This window comes from Catharus ustulatus, chromosome 13, assembly GCF_009819885.2.
Source record: "Catharus ustulatus isolate bCatUst1 chromosome 13, bCatUst1.pri.v2, whole genome shotgun sequence".
Classification (NCBI taxonomy): Eukaryota; Metazoa; Chordata; class Aves; order Passeriformes; family Turdidae; genus Catharus; species Catharus ustulatus.
This window is the reverse complement of record NC_046233.1, coordinates 7,011,303-7,027,680: the sequence shown is the minus strand read 5'-3', so window position 1 is coordinate 7,027,680 and position 16,378 is coordinate 7,011,303.

The following is a 16,378-nucleotide window of genomic DNA, read 5'->3' as shown; positions in this document are numbered from 1 at the left end:
ATTGTACTTTAGTCCAGTCCTCTCACACCTAAGAAGAATAGCCAAATCAGCTCAGGTCAAGCAAGAATAAAATATGGCATCTCACTTTTCTATCAAACAAGTCAGTTGGAGGAAAGGAAGAAAATAGCCAAACTTTCTAGTATTGTTGGAGATAGAACTATATTTTGTTGATTGTAAATATAAGCTGAAAATCACTATTTTTCAATGAAAAATATAAAATTATGCTTCCTGCTGTTCCAGAGGGTCAGCATGCTCCACCACTGCTCGTGCACTCTGTGTCACAACACAGCTCCTGAGAGCCACTGGGAATTATCTCCTGGCTCACCCAGCTCTAAAACCTCTGTGGCTGCTCCTGCCTGTGTCCCTGGAGGGGCTGAGGGGAAGAGGAGTGCAAAAAAAACCCCTCTCATTCATATCTCTCCTAAGAATTTCGGGTGGTTTGCTGATTCACTCCCCAGTTTAGCTTGCAGCAAACTCAAAATTAAGTTAGTAGAGAATAATGACCATTAAGTGACTGAGATTGCTTTATTTCTCTGAGCCTTAGCAACAGTCATTTCACTTGCCTGTTGCCATAACAACTCCAGCGTGCACATCAAGGTCAGTAAGCCCACTTTGCTTCTTGCCTGTAGCTATGTCTCTGATGGCTCACACGCCTCATTTTTATTGTAGATTCGTACACGGTGACTAGGAAGAAAAGGTACTTTTTCATCTTGGGAGTAAACAAGCACACAAAGATGAGCATTTCTCAAGGTAAGAGAAAATGGACAGAAGACAAAGCATTTGTGGGAAGTGTTCATTCTTAATGGGAAAGCAATTTTTAGGGGGAAAAAAAATGCAGAAATACATGTATAAAGTTCAAAATATCCAACATGCAATGAATTAAATTGGCAGTAAATTCTAGCCTAAAAAGATTAAGAAAAATTTCCTGGAGAGTGGATATGAGTTCCTCGATTTCCAAGAGGACCTGCCAGCCTGCCTGAGGATGGGAGCACAGGCACATCCAATTCCCTCAAGTGCCATCTCAGATATTGAAGAATCCTGACCTTGGTGCTTAAATAAGTTTAGCTCCATTGGAAACTCCCCATTTAGTGCTAGTCTAAGAATCCACAGTGCACAGCTGTGCACTGAGGCATGCTGGCCTGAAATAAAGCTGGAAAGCAGGAGAGGACCACGAAGCTGATGAACTGCAAGGTCAGTGGAGAAATCGCTCGCAGCATCGTTTTCCTTTGTTATTCCTTTCACAAATGTTAATGGATGCAAGTTTTGCTCGGTATTATTTACATGTCACACATCATTTTCATTGTGTAGAAAGGTTATAAAATATTTTTTTAATGCAAGTGAACCACATTCATTTGTCTTGTAAGCCAACTAGAGGTGCTTTGAAAGGAAAATCTAAGCTTCTACATTACCAAAGCATTTTTTCTGCCACGTGGAAGGAGAGAAAATAATTACTGTTTCTGAACAAAATATAAATAACTTTGCCACCTCGTCTTACAGCTGGTTGATTACAGCAGGCAATAAATGAAAGACTTTTCTGTTTATTTGTCAGATTTATGCCAAAAATATCAGGAAAAAAGATGAAATATCCAGAATTGCAGAGGGATTTATGAGGCACTAAACATTTCTGTGAATCAGGACTGAAATATGATTTTATATATGTGAATAGTAGCTGGCTACAGGACAAGACAGATAGAAAGACAAATGCATGTGTGCACATCAGTGGATAGACAAGCAACCATCCATACTGGAGCTGGACCACAAAATGCCAAATTTCAGTTTTGCTTGATCATTTCTAGTAGGCCCAGCTGACTCCAGCAGAGATTCTGGCCCCGCTCACCCTGAATCTTTCTAGAAGAAAAGGAATAGCTACACACCTTACAAGTCCATTGGGGCCAGACAAAGAACTTTCTGTGTTTGGGACCCCCAAGCACAGAGATGGGGCATCAGGGACCCAGAAGGATCTGTCAGGAGTGCACAGAAAGGTGGTAGACAAAGTCTGACATGAGGGCACAGTCTGTCCTGCTGGTTGAGGAAAAATTGGTTTCTGAACCCTTTCATTTATTCATCAGATCTAAATTTACCCTTTTCAAAAGTTGTCTTATTTAGTGCATGTTCTAGACACCCAATGTTAGGCCACTTTAATAATTCAAAGTCCCTTTGATGTCCTGAGTGTAGACAGTTTACAGGAAGGTCCCAGCACGTCCATCCCAAAGTCTGGTTGACTTTAGGTCCCACCAGAGACAAAACACTAAACAGCTAAAACAGAGCCAAAATCTCAGTATTGCTCTGCCTTGAACTCAAGGGAGCTCACCCTGTTCACCTCTGGTGAGCTGCAGCCCATAAAGCTCTGCCTGCCTACAGGTATTAAAAGTGTGGTGCTTAATGCCTTGTGCCAGCAAATAAGTGGAGATGTATCTCAGGGAAACAGCACATTCAACTGCCTCAGATTCTGCTGCTTCCCACAGAGCATCTCTTGTTATTACTTTAATAACTGAAGAGGAAATCCTGTTAATCATAAGTCTCAAGGTTGTAGGAGCTGACAGCTGTGATATCACAGCTGTTGATAGCTCAACACAGGCATGATGAGATGGCAGATAAGGCACGTCCTGACTGTCAACAGGGAATTCAAGTAGTTGCCTAATTTTTTACCTTCCCTCCCAAAAATGTCACACATCTTTCTTCTCCTGGTTCAATGAATGCACTGCTCAGATGCCAGCCCATAATTAAAGACACAGAGGTGTCAAACGTTGATTACTGCTGCTTGAGTCAGCAAAAGGTTAAACAGGGAGAAGATGAAGTCAGCCCGGAAAGAAAGTAAAACAAATTACTGAATTAAATCCATCTCTGCTGGTGTAGCCTGGGTTTTGCCATTAAAAACCCCAAAACATCCAGCAGCCTGAGTTTGCTTGAAACATCAGTGAACTTTTCTTTAAACCATTGTTTAAAACTCAGAGTTCATGTGCCAGCAAAGGTGCCAGTGTGGCAAAACGAGTTTTGAAACTCCTTTGTGGAATGAGCTTCCCAAAATGGTGGCTGTTAGGAAGTTTTACATCCAAGCACATGCCCATTACCACACATAAAAGTAAAAAGTCATCCTGAGCAAACTGACTGAAGCCTGACAAATATTTTAAAGCTCTTGTGATTTTAAATGACACACGGTGATCTTCTGTTTTCACATCACTGATTGCCTCTGACACACACGACTTGCTAGCATGCCTGGGGTCACAGGCCAACAGAGTAATGCTGAATTACTCAGCCAGGAGGGTTTTCCTCCTCCTTGCTACACATCCTCTGCAGCCCTTGCACAGGTCTGTAGCTCCTATAGGTGCCACAGAAATAGAGGTGCTAACACAGGAGGATGATGGACAATGCACATGGATGTGGCCTCATCTTTCTTCTTCTGAGCGCTGAAGGAGGCTGCCAAAGGCTCCCACAGAGAATTCAAGGTTTTCGAGAAGCACATGGAAATTCCCATGAGAAAAATGAAAAAAAAAAAGTTAGTGAGAAACCCAGTCTTGACTAACGTGGCCAACATGGGAACTTTCTTGGGAAGAAAGGGAAAAAAAGAACCTGCAAAAATATGGCCCAAAAGGGCAATGAAATATCTGCTTCTGGGGGGTCTGTGGGGTCAGCAGTCCAGGCCAGGACATGGTGGATACGAGAAAAGCTTCCACTGCTGCAAAGCCAAATATCTCAGAAAAAAATGTGGCCATTCCTGCAGCTGCTGGACAAAACCTTGATGCTCTGGGCACCCTGGGCATTCACCTAGAACAGCAAGTTTAAATTTCACTGTAGAGGGCTGGTGTCAGTACAAAATTGCATGGTTTGTTCAAAGCAGTGCTTTCTACCTTCTGTTCCAGCAGAGTCTGCTGGGGCTTTGTGGAGATTTCAGAGGGAGATTGTTGCACCCTCCCCCAAAGAGAGAGCCAAAGCCCTGCACACACTGCAGCAGGGGTGTGAGCTGTCTGCTTGGGAAGATCCCATGGGATGGCTCTGTGCTGCCCAGATCCACTCAGAGCCTTCAGAGACAAAGGGTTTCCTTTTAATTAACTCAGACCTGACTTCCCAGAAGTTTTTCACAGCCCCAAACTTTATGTAATGCTTCAAGATTAGCAGTTAAATAAGAAGAGACTTGACCTGGAAAAAGTTCTGGCTTAGGCAAAATTTATCTTTTTTCACCTCCTCATTTTTAGCAAATATAAAGATGTTGGCTATTGCAGGTACAGCTGTGCCCAGAAGCCTTGGCTATTAGTCAGCTCATGATAATTAGTCATCTAAGATACCATTTTTTAAAAACCTCAAATGACTCCATCTGCATGTTACACTGAGGTCCTGGAGCCCAAGAGAACAGGATCCCAGCCTGGGATCCCAGCAGGAGGAACAGGACAGAGCTGGCAGCTGCATGGCTTTCTGCCTCCCCACCTCAGTCCTCCCATAATGAGGGAGAACAGACTCTGACACTTTCTGCTGGTGCTGCAAGCCCCAGGCACAGTGCTGGCAATATTGTTCACTCCTGTTGAAAGCAGTGCTGAAAACAATATTGTACTGCTGCAGACTCACTCCCCAGTGCTGAGTGGGGACCAGGGAGCCCTGGCAGCATCACTCCAGGCTCTGGTGGTCCCTCACCTCAGGTCTGCTTTAGGAGGGAGGGTTTTTTAGGAGCCCACAGGGCTGGCAGTGCCAGCATTGTTCCCCTATCCATAAGGCATGTGGATCCAGACTTCCCTCATACACTCTCCTTTACAAGGAGGAAAGAAAGAAAGCAAGGTTAGAGATTTTTGTCCCATTCCTCCTCAAATCAACCTTTTATGATTAATTCAAAGAGGAAAATGAGTCTCTTGGGAAGGAAAGACATGAATCTTATCAATTATTTGAATAGGATGGAATGCAGTGACATCAGCAGCTAATGAAGTAAATCTAAATTAAGACACTTTTTTTTTTTTCAACAAAACCCAGAACATCTGGTGTTTGACAGTGAGACCAATCGAGTCACCAATTAATCTCACAAAGTGCCATTGCTCCTCATTTTTCTGTGTGAAACCATTTCTTCAGTCCTTACCACTGGTGTAGAAAATAAAAAATAGCTTGTTGAATGAGCCACTGCAGAAATCTTCTTGTCACGAAGAACTCATTAGGTCAGCATTGAAGTGATTTATCAGGGACTTGGATTTCAGATCAGCTTTGCTTGTACAACCGATTTGGTGGCAGTGCTTCAAGCAAAGGCTTACAAATTACCATCAAAGCAAGCATGGCTCATCTACAGCATCCAGTTCCTGACCAGTGGAGTGGAGACAGAGAAATACAATCCCTCCTGTCCTCTATTATACCCTGTCAGCCATCCAGACATGATGCCAGGAGAGGAGCAGGTCTTAATGCTGCTGAGAGGGAGCTCACACGCTGGAAGAGATGCTGGAAGCAATATGAGATTAATTTATGTCATCTTAACTTCTCCTAAGCCCCCTCTGCTGATCTCACCAGCCCTTTTGGGAATGGATGGTCCCTCAGCACGTGGCAGTGATCAGTGCAGTCTCACACAGCACCTGGCCTTATATAATCCAGCGTGTGTCTGATGATATTTTTCAGTTCCCCTGAGGTGAAAACTGCCTTTTGCATGTCGGTCAGAATTGTGTGTCTGTGCTAATCCTGTTCTTCCATCTGCCTGAGCTGAGAGCAGAGTGGAAACGGTGGGGAGGACATGATTTCTTGAAAAAACCAAACCCCTAAGTTTCCATGGTCTGAAACATAAGATCAAGTTCATCATCTTTTTCAGCCCATCACATGTACAACAGACACTTTTCCTTGCAAGACAGATTTCACTAAGTCATTTTCCAGACAAGAAGAAAATCCACTGCTAAGCACAGCTTGAGGAATAAGCCAAGCATGTGCCTCCCTCCCATCCCCATCTGTACTACATTTTCCATTCTCAGCTCTGCCTCTGATTCTTTCCCACCAGCTGGGTCTTGATGTCTCTCCTCACCACCTTTCTCTCCCTTCCAACTGTTTTTCCCATTGGAATTCCTTGCCCTTCTGCCAGCATCCTCCTCTCCCTCAGCACGTGAACTCAGTCACATCAACACTGAACTCTCAAACTGCAACGTTCAAGTGGATTCAGAACCAGTCAAAACAAGCTCATCCATCAATAGCTTTTAATGTCGAGAGCTCTGAGGGCAGGGCTGGGGGTGGGAGGCAGGGCCACAGAGCACATTGAGGCAACAAAGGAGCTGTTGTTAAGGAGTAATTAAGTGTGCTCCTGTAACAGGTTGGCACTGCACTTTTGCTAAGGTGAGAGAAGTCACAAAACATTTAGTGTTTACCCAGAACAAGCAGCATCAAGTGCCTTTCATGTCCAGCCTGCATCTCCTTGGCACTCATAGGAGATCCAAGCCTGCCTTGGGCCAAATGGTAATTGCATTTTTAAATAACATTAATCACTTTTAACCATGACTTTTCGGTTTGCTGAGTCAATGTGATATTCCCTAGTGCTGGGCAGCCCTATGTGCTGCCCTGTGAGCATTAATTAAATGGATAGATGGAACTAGTTATCCTATACTTGAGCCACAAAGCATAAACAAAAATAAAGGAACTTCTTTCTTTACATATATTAGTCTAAAATAATTTGTTTATCCAGAAATTTAATTACCAAAGCATAATAACACTCTCTTTAGGAGCTTAATGAGTCAAAACTCCATACTACACAGAAGAATCTGTACTTCTTTCATATTCAGGGCTATTAAATTATTCCCACGTACATGGGATACAGAATTTTAACATGTGAATCTGGCAGGGTTTGGCTGCTGCAATCCTACCTGGTATGAAAGTCAGGATCTGAATTCTAAGAAGAGATGAATTGAAAGAAAGCAGCTGGAGAGGCTGCCTGACAAACAGCATGTGTCTCCACTAAGATCTGAACACACCAGGCAGGATTTCTATAAGGTGAAAAATATGGCTGTAAGCCAGATAAAAAAATGGAAAGCAAAAACAGCATAAAGAACTGAGTACCTGAAGACTAACAAGAAAGCTGATGCTCCCTGCATGGCTGAAGGGCTGAGTGTGTTATTGACTGAGATGACAGAGTTTTTGGACAATATGGGAAATCAAAGAATGCCAGAGAGCTGGAGATCCAGCATTGTTCTGCATCCCCTCCTTTCCAAATGAGGGGAGTGAAGCAGAAATTGAATAATAGAAAAAAAACCTTGTGTCTTCAGTGCTGGGAAAAAATCCTTGAGCAGACAGAAAGGGTCATGGACAAAACACACCCAGTGAAGGACTAAGAGCCCATTTTTCACTGCAGCTCCTTTTATTGCCCTGATTAGTTACCCCACAGAGGAGAGAGCAGGTCCTGCTCCTCAGCAGCCCTCATACCTGGAGGCACAGGGCAGGAACAGCAGCTCAGCTTTTATGTCAAACTGCAAGGCAGAACAAGCAATAGGTATTTTCCTCCATTAGTGGAAGCAGATATCAAAGTCCAAGCTTTGCTGAGCACTTGATTTGGTCCTCAGTAAGCCCAGGAGACATCAACAGGGAGTTTGGCAGCACCCAACACTCACAGGTGCTCAAAGAACATTTCTTATCAATTCCAGGGCAGGAGCAAAGGGAATAATTTTGGCCTCCCTTGTGGTGACATGAGAGTCACTTGGCTTCAGAAACAACCATCTCAGGCAGAGTGAGGGCTGGAAACCACAATTCCTGGGTCTTGCATCAGCGGCATAGCACAAGTGCTGGCCCCAGGCTGAGCCCAAGCCCTGATCTTTTGTCACAGCACTAAAGTGAGGGACAGGCCATCCCATTTCAGCTCCCCTCTTCATCTCCTCTCTAGCAATTCTGCAAATATTGATTAAGACTGTGCTGTTTGCTCGTGGTTGACATGTCCTTCCAACAGCTCACTGCAGGAGATTTCAAATTGCTTTATTAAACCATCTCCTATATATTTACCTACCAGCAACCCAATAATAGTATGAAATTAAAACCACATTACCTTTAACTGCAATTATCCCATTACAGAAGCAGGTGAGTGATGCAGAGGCAGTCATCACATCTTTACAGCATAACTACTTGGGATAAAAATTACAGGGAAGCAGGATTATTACTGTGAGGAGATAAAGTGGATCATTTCAGAGCCTTGGTCTGTTTGTGACAGGAGGTCAAATGAAGATATTATAAGGTTAAAGTCAGGGTTTCCAGGTGACCTGCATTTTGCCTTCAGAAAGCTCCTCTTTTCCCTTATCACTGCAGCCTTTCTCACCTGTAGAATATTATTCAATATGTGTTCTTGGTTTTGTCTCCCAGCCAAGATCCATCTTTCTCCAGAATCAGCAGACAACCACAGAAAATGAAATGGTATTTGCTGGTCTCACCTTTTTATGGAGGGCTTTATCCACCTTTACTCTCCTCTCCAAAGGACAGAATTAAAAAGCAAGTTTTATCCTGTAATACAGATGAGAAATGTACCCAGACCATATTTCTTGTGTCAAGCTGATAGATCAAACTGGGAATGGGGGAGACACATGTGGGGGATGTGGACTGAATAGCTGGACAGAGGAGTACAGGAAGAATTCAAGTAAGAACTGTCCAGTCCACTCCCAAGAGTCCTGGGCAAACATGAATCCATCCAGTCCAAAAATCCCTTCTAAATCATTTTTGTGTGCCTACTGCAAGCTGTCCACTCCTCACACAACAAAGGGTGCTTCTAGACACAAAGCTGTAAGGAAATGAGACTGGAAAAATTGCCTTTTCTGAGGACTTTGGGGCTTCTTCACTGTTTTGCAGAGCTGGGAGTGCCATTTTCAAAAGCTCTGGTGTTTTTATTCATTTTCACCAATGGAGACTGATCCCAGGTGCTTTGGAGCATCCAGGGCAAGAATATTCGCTTCTTTCTTGGCCTTTCAGGTTCATTTTTGTTTCAGATACTCAGAGCATTTGGGTTGTTTGTACTGAACATTGTAAAGCTATTGCCTCTTCCCACCCATATAAACTGGAATTTCATTTTGCAAAAATAGGACAAAGTGTTTATTCTGACCTGTGTCAAGGAAGCAAGTCCCACTTCTGAACATCTCTCCCAACAGAGCCTCTACACAAAGGGAAGATGTCCTTAAATACCCTTCTTTCCTTGATGAGCAGAGAGCTTTCCCCATCTGCTCTCTGAGCACAGACATGAGCCCAAGCCTTGTGTCAACATGTTCCCAGCCTTCCTTCGTAATGTGGAAATCAAATGAATAAATGAATGTCAGCAGACTGTGGTAGAGGCCCAGAGGTTGCATAACAGAGAGACTACAAGTGCACAGATGCTGTGGAGCCCAACTGGGTGCTGAGTGGATTGTCAGGGCTTGTTTCAGAGGGATGCACCTACTCATGTCACCAGCACAGCTGCCAGCCCATGAATTATTCCCAGTGAATTAAGAAACAAAAAATAACGCTCTCTACCCATCCAGAACTCATGCAGGCCATTTAGAGGGAATATTAAGTGACATCTCTAGGTAAATCAGATGGTGAATTATTGCAGCGTGGTTCCTCTTCCCTGCAGGAACAAAGTCTGGAGATATCCTACAAAATCCTTGCTATGTCAATGTCAAACTCAATAATGCTCCCCCCCAAAATTATCACCAGCTGCACATGTGGCAATAATGTCACACTAAGGGCATGGCTGCATGGATGAGGACTGACAGACTTATGCTCCATGCCCCAGCTCTGAGCTGGCCAGATGCAAAGCAAATCTACTCTAGAAGCAGAGAGCCACTTCAGCAGGGTGACAGCTTATGCAAGAAGAAAGCACAAAATTTCTGCCACTAAGGTTTTCTGAACGCCACAGTTTGGACCTGTTTGTGTCCTTTTCAGCTGACTTTAACCTGAACTGGAATGCTTTCATTTTATTCTCCTTTCTTGCAGCAGAACTGTACGAACCAAGGCTGATTTCACAAGCCTGACAACAGCTTCTTAAATAAACAGCACACTTTTGGGTTTCATTCCTCTCAAACAGAAATGCTGCTTCATCTTCTTTGTGCCACTTCCCCTCCAAAACTGCAGCAGCAGCAAAGCAATTAAGAAAGCATGAGGTAATATCCCAGAAAACCTGCTTCATTCCACACAAACACACAAATAACCTCCAGCTTGAGGAGGAGGAATGCACAAACACTTAGAAGCTAATTCCCAAACCCAGCAAGACAAAGGCAGAGTTAAAAGACTCAAAACACCTGAGAAAGCAAAACAGTCTCTTATCCCTTCTAAAGCAAACAAAAAGAATAATAACATTCACTCTCCAAGCTGGCAAACCAGCCATAATATATTGCCTGCCACAGCAATGATCCTTGTTCTTGTGTTCTCCACCCCAGCCTGATACACACTCAGCAGATTCATAACTCTTTCAAGTTCTCCAAGATAAACATACAGGTGCTTGATAAAGAATGTCACTTACAATGTTACTTGGAGCCCCTACCCCAGCACAATGGGAGATTTTCCCCCCACCACCCCAGGGCCATGGGCTGCAGGTCAGCTCCAGAAGGACCAGAAGTTTCTTGTGCTTCTGGAAGTCTGTGCAGAGGGGTCTGTGACTTCCACAACTGCCCAAGGCATCCTCCAGTGCCCCCATCCCCAGCAGGACACAGAGGGGATGTATTGTGTTGGCCACCAGTGCCTGTGACAGGAACACCAAGGGCCTTGCTGCACCCTGAACTCACCAGGGCTTTTGGCAGCTCATTTGTCCTCCCCTCCTCTATGTCCAGGGACTAAAGATCTCCTGCTCAACTTGACTCTGACTCCCATGGCCAAATCCCAGCCAGAAACACCCTCTTCAAATGCTAGGCTGCCACAAATGGTGTGGGAGAACCACCTCAGCAAAATGAGTCCAGAGTTTGGAAAAGCCATATCCCCTTCACCCCAAGGCCACAGTGGATTTATCTGACAAGCAGCTTTTATCAGAAGAGGCTGCTGGGGTGAGAAGGGCACCCCAGGGCTGAGCTGCTGCCAAGAGCCAGGAGAACACAACAGACTGCATTTAGATAAGGGCAGGTTATCTGATGCATTCAAATCTTGATTGAAGGAACCCATTAGATTCACCTGTTCGGTGGTGGAAAAAGCCCTGACAGTCTTTGGCCATGTGTAGCATGCAGGAAATCCTGGAGAGAAACTGGGCACCACCTGTGTGCATGCACACAAAACAAACTGCAGGTGTCTGCTTCCTGAGACAGCAACCAGCACATTCAAAGTGAGAATCTGCCCAGGACTGTCACATCTACTGCTGCCAGATAGATCTGCTCGGGCAGAAAATCCTCTCCTCCAAATCTGCTTAGTCCTGAGCTGCACTACACACTGCAGCTGGCTGGGAGGGCACTGGGATTTGCATCCTCAGTTTTTGGAAGCTTTTGCTCAGCTCCCAGCTGGAAGGTCTCTGGAAGCTCCTGCTCAGCTTGACCCTGGCCCAGCTTCACCTCCAGCTCTCTCTGATGCCCGCCCTGTGCTGCAGGGCTGGGGCCAGGGAGCTGTGCCCAGCACAGGGTGTGCAGCCAGGGGGACTCTGCAGAGCCCTGCTGTACCTGGGGGCTGGCTGGATGCCAAGCCTAGGAACCCATTTTTCCAACAAAACCAGAATGGTTCAAATATCCCCAGTGAAATATTCTTCCTCTCACAAAGGATAACGACTCCTGTAAACTGGGAAGCATGTGATGCATCCTGCATCCTTTACACAACTATACTGCCTTCATTTTGCTGCTCAACTTGGCCAAAACCACAGAGACACATGGATTGCTCCCTTTTCCTGTTTCCTGCCTCCTCCTCTTCCTTCTCCCTACATCCTACTATTGCCATGATATTCTAGAATTCCACCATTTTGCCCTGGGTGATAGGAATAAAACCAAACTGGAGTCTTTGCACCATTTAATTTTAGGCCCTTGAGAGCACTACTTAACACAACAAATGTGGGGAGGGAAATTCTCCAGACAGCCAACACAGAAATCTCAGTGAGTCCTACTTGTCCCACCTTACCAACCTTCTGACTGACATGTCTGGGGTAAGATACTGCAGTTACCCTTCTGGATTTATCTCAATTTATTAATCATAGAAAAAGGGAAAAAAAATAAACAGAACATCCCTCCCTCCCCCCCCCAAAAAAAAAAAAGCAGTCACAGTCTTGCTACCCTGGGACCTGAAATCTGTGTGCTCTCCAAGTTTTTCTTTCTGGAAGTTTCTCAGGCACACACACTGGGGAATGGCCTCCCTTCCCACTGACTTTGTGTTTCTGAATAATTAAAAAAAAAAAAAAAGAAATATCTCACTTTATCAATACTAACCCAGACTTGTAAAATTCTATTTGTCAGGGGCAATACTTTGCTGCAGTCACAGCATATTAGGATTTACATTTCCCTGTAAAGTTGAGCTCATTTCAGAAACCCAAGGAACAACAGTTACTGGACTTTGGTCTGTCCTTTAAATTCCACTGCAGTATAAAAAAATCTGTAATTGGTAACTACAAAGAGTAAATACTACAACACACTGGCACAGGGCAGTTTTCTCTGAGAGGATGCTGGTAGTTAGACAGTCAATGTGTTCCAAGAAGGAGGAGCAGCACCAGAGATGAGGATTTCTCCCAGCCAGGCTGGTTCTGTCTGCTCCTGCCTTCAGAGCCTCCACTGGGACCTTCTGGCCCACAGGTTCCACTGGAACTGGGCTGCCCTTCCCCAGCTGCTGGAGCCCCACTTTTCTGAGGCACTGCTGCCTCCAGCACACCCTATTTCATCCCCTCTGATGCTGACACTTGGCTCAGGGCTCAGTCCCTTGCCAGCAGTGCCCTTGCTCAAGCAAAAAGGGCACCAAGTGATGGCAAGCAGCTGCCTGCTGTGCTCTTTGTATCACATGGGGAAGAATATCTGTTCTGCTTTCCCTTCAGCAAGGGTAGATGAGGTGCTTGGCAGGCAGAGCTGCATTTAACCCAGCCCAAGCAACCCTGCCCACACATCTTGTCCCCCACCCTGTCCATGTCAATGCAAACCCTCTGGCTGAAGGAAAGCCTCCCTTTTCCAAAGCCATAAGCCCTGCTGCAGTGCAAGCCCTGAGGATGCACACTGCTCCTCCAACAGAGCCCTGCACACTGCTCCTCCAACAGAGCCTCTGCTCCCTCCTGGCCATGGCTGCACCATCAGTGCCCTGCTGGTTCTTGAAGCATCTGCAAGGACTTGGCCAGCCTCTGTGCATCCCTCCTGTGCCTTCCTGCTGCCTGTGCAGCCTCACTGAGTGGTGCCATGCTCTGTAAGGGGCAGAGCAAGCTCCTGGCTCCACCAGCCCTGCACACTGACAGCACCCACAGGCAGCCCTGGGCTAATGTCACAGCACATGCCAGGGAGACTCTGACCCACTCCTAACCCTGCTAAATATGCACAGAAATAACATGAGAGCTTTTGGGGGAAAGCAGTCCAGGGCTTCCCCTGTTTCCTCATTATTCTCTGCTCCTTTATCTTTAATACTCATATGACATTGGAACACGTTCAGTGCCAGATCTTCTTATGAGTGCACCAAGAGGGGAAAAACATGGTCACGTTTAAAGGGATGCTTGGGGTGGGTTTTTTGTTTTTACATGCTTATAGGAAGATGTGATTTTTCAAAGATTAACGTTTTGATGAAATCTAAAAAATAAATGGAAAACCTTTTTTTTGAGTGGAAATCTCTTTTAAGTTGCTTACCTTTGCTTTTTGCTTGTTTTTTACAGTCTTTTTGTTCTTAACTTAGTCATCAAGAGCTAAATGCTAGCCTGACTATCATTCTGACAGTTCTTTTTTGTTGTTGTGTTGTTTTTTTAAGGAAATGGATTTTTGTGCACTTGGCTTTATCTTTTCTTCAACATCTGCCTTTCCCTTAACATTGCTGGTTCACTTCCACCATAGAAAATACTTGAACTTCAGCTTCTCTTGATTCTTTATTACTTTAGACCATTATGCAGAATGTAACTACTTCTTTGCTATGGAAACACTATTTTATTTGAATCACCCACATGGTTCTGGGTATTTCTGCTTTTCAGTATTTTAATTTCAATGTAAAACTGTGTTCATTGACAGTGCAGAGGGCTTTGCTGAGGGTAAGGGCAGCACAGCATCCTGGCCTGTGTCCTTCAGATGGTACTGAAGCCCCTCAGCCCCCTGTGACTGAGCTATGAAATTCCACCATGGCAGAAATGGGAGCATTGCCTGGCATAAGAACCTGTGGCAAAAAAGAAATCCTCTCAATACTTGCTACAAGTGATCATGAGAGAGAAGAGACGCTCCTCTGATCCAACAGATGGATGGATATCCTCTGTCTAGTGCCATTTGCTGCTCTGGAGAACACGAGCATCACAAAGCAGAGCAAGCACAGAAATGTGAGGAAAACCTCCTGGAGAGGAATTTCCTGTGGAGCAAGAGGACAGCAATGGGACACAAAGCCACAACCATGTCTTGAATGTGCTCCTGCTGCGTGAGGGGCACTGCCACTGGATAGCACATGTGAAACAAGTCCCAGACATGGAGATCCTTGTCAGAGTGCTCCAGAAAATAAGGCAAGGACAGGAAACCACTAAAACCATCAATCAGTAGACCACAAGTGGTGTTGTTTCTGGCATAGGTTGAGAGAATGCTGATCATTAACTCCTAGGAACATTCCTGACCTTGCTCAGGAAGGTTGTTAATTAAATGGTTATGTCCCTTGACTTCTGCAAGTCTCAGGAGGATGCCTCTATGCTTTCCTCAGCAAGGCATTTTTCAGAATCAGGATCTCCATGATTACACTCAACTAATTATTTGAAAAGCATTTTCATCTGGACTCCGAGCAATCAAATTAAATACAGTTAATGTGGGTTTGGCAGGACTACATACAAACAAAAGTTGCTCTGTTTTTGTGCAAAATTGGAAAATCAGTTTTTGCTAATAGCCTGGTGTATGAAATCTGCTGCTTCAGCTTTTCATTGTTTACCCATCTTCTCCATTTTGCTGCAAAACTGTTGATGCAATTCTGCTGTGATAAATGAAGCCCAAAACCTCACAACATCCTGCATTTAGCAAAAGACCTTGTAAGAACCAGTGAGAAAGAATGAATTGTTCTGCTTTGCAGTAAAAGTTGATAAAGACAAAGAGCATGCTGGAAATAAAGGAGCATGCTGAAAGTAAAAGAATTAACTTTATGCCACTTTATCAAGAGAGATACAACAAGACAGTGATATTAATCATCAGGCTTCAGCAGCCTTGGGGATTTCAGGTAGGAAGGCAAACTGAGTAACACAAAGTAGAAAATGCATATGTATAAAAAAATACTGCAAACCAAACCTCATTTTGGAGAGAACTGCAAACAAGCAGATGGAAACTTTCTAATAAGCTCACATGTCTATTTGTCTAATTATTTAACACTTTGAAATTATTTTGATTTTTCCCTCTGAACAGTTATGGATCATTTTCCACAATGAACAGGGAGTAAAGTACACCTAAACCTGAAGATAGTGTGTATCTATTTTTGGCTCAATGAATTAGAGTGCATCCTTTTTATAAAGAAATTCTGATATATATATATATAAAAAAAGATTTTTTCATTGCTGTGAAACACGTGAGTCATAGAGAGGATTAATAACCTGTAACTGCCATGAAGTTGCGTTAGAAGGCTCTCTCTTTGTTAAGTCATAATTGGAATAAGAAGAGTCAGGCAGATGAGTGAAATCCTTAGTAAGCAGAGGGATATGGATTTTCACAATATGCTGAAGCAATGCAATAACAGAAGCTGTGATCATTAATATTAATTACAAACCAAGATTAATCTCTGGGATAGGCAGAATTTCAGGGTAAAATCTTGAGTTGCTGCAGTGCCACAGTGTTAATCACTCCCAGCAAAAGGAAGCAATCCTAATTTGTAGATCTTTGGGAGGAGAGCTTTGGCTGTGGGATGCTCGCAGAGATGCACTCAGGGGTAAGGCAGAGCAGTGTTCCTACCAGCCCAAACCCCTGAGTGCTGCAGTAAGCACAGCCCAGCAGCCCCAAGCCCCAGATTTGAAGCTGCAGCTCTGTGGGCAGCTGAAGGCAGCAGGCAGGGATGTGCCCAGCAGGTACAGGGTCCTTGTGCCATGCTCCCAACATCAAAACTCTCTGTGTTGTCACTTTAAGCACTCCAGAGCTGCTCATAGTTTGCATTTTTGCATATTTTTGCATTGTTACCGCACAATTAAGCTGAAGGCTTCTGACCAAGCTGTCCCAAACGCACAAGGAAATCCAGTGGCAGTCAACTTTCAATCTGGGTAATTGGTCAGAGGTTAAAAAACAAACTGGGACCATGTCAGTCAGGCACATTAGGAAGACACATTCAGTAGTTTCCTTTATAAAGAATTAAACATTTTTCAGGTTAGCAGATGTATATTAAGTGACATGAAGTACCACTAGAACAA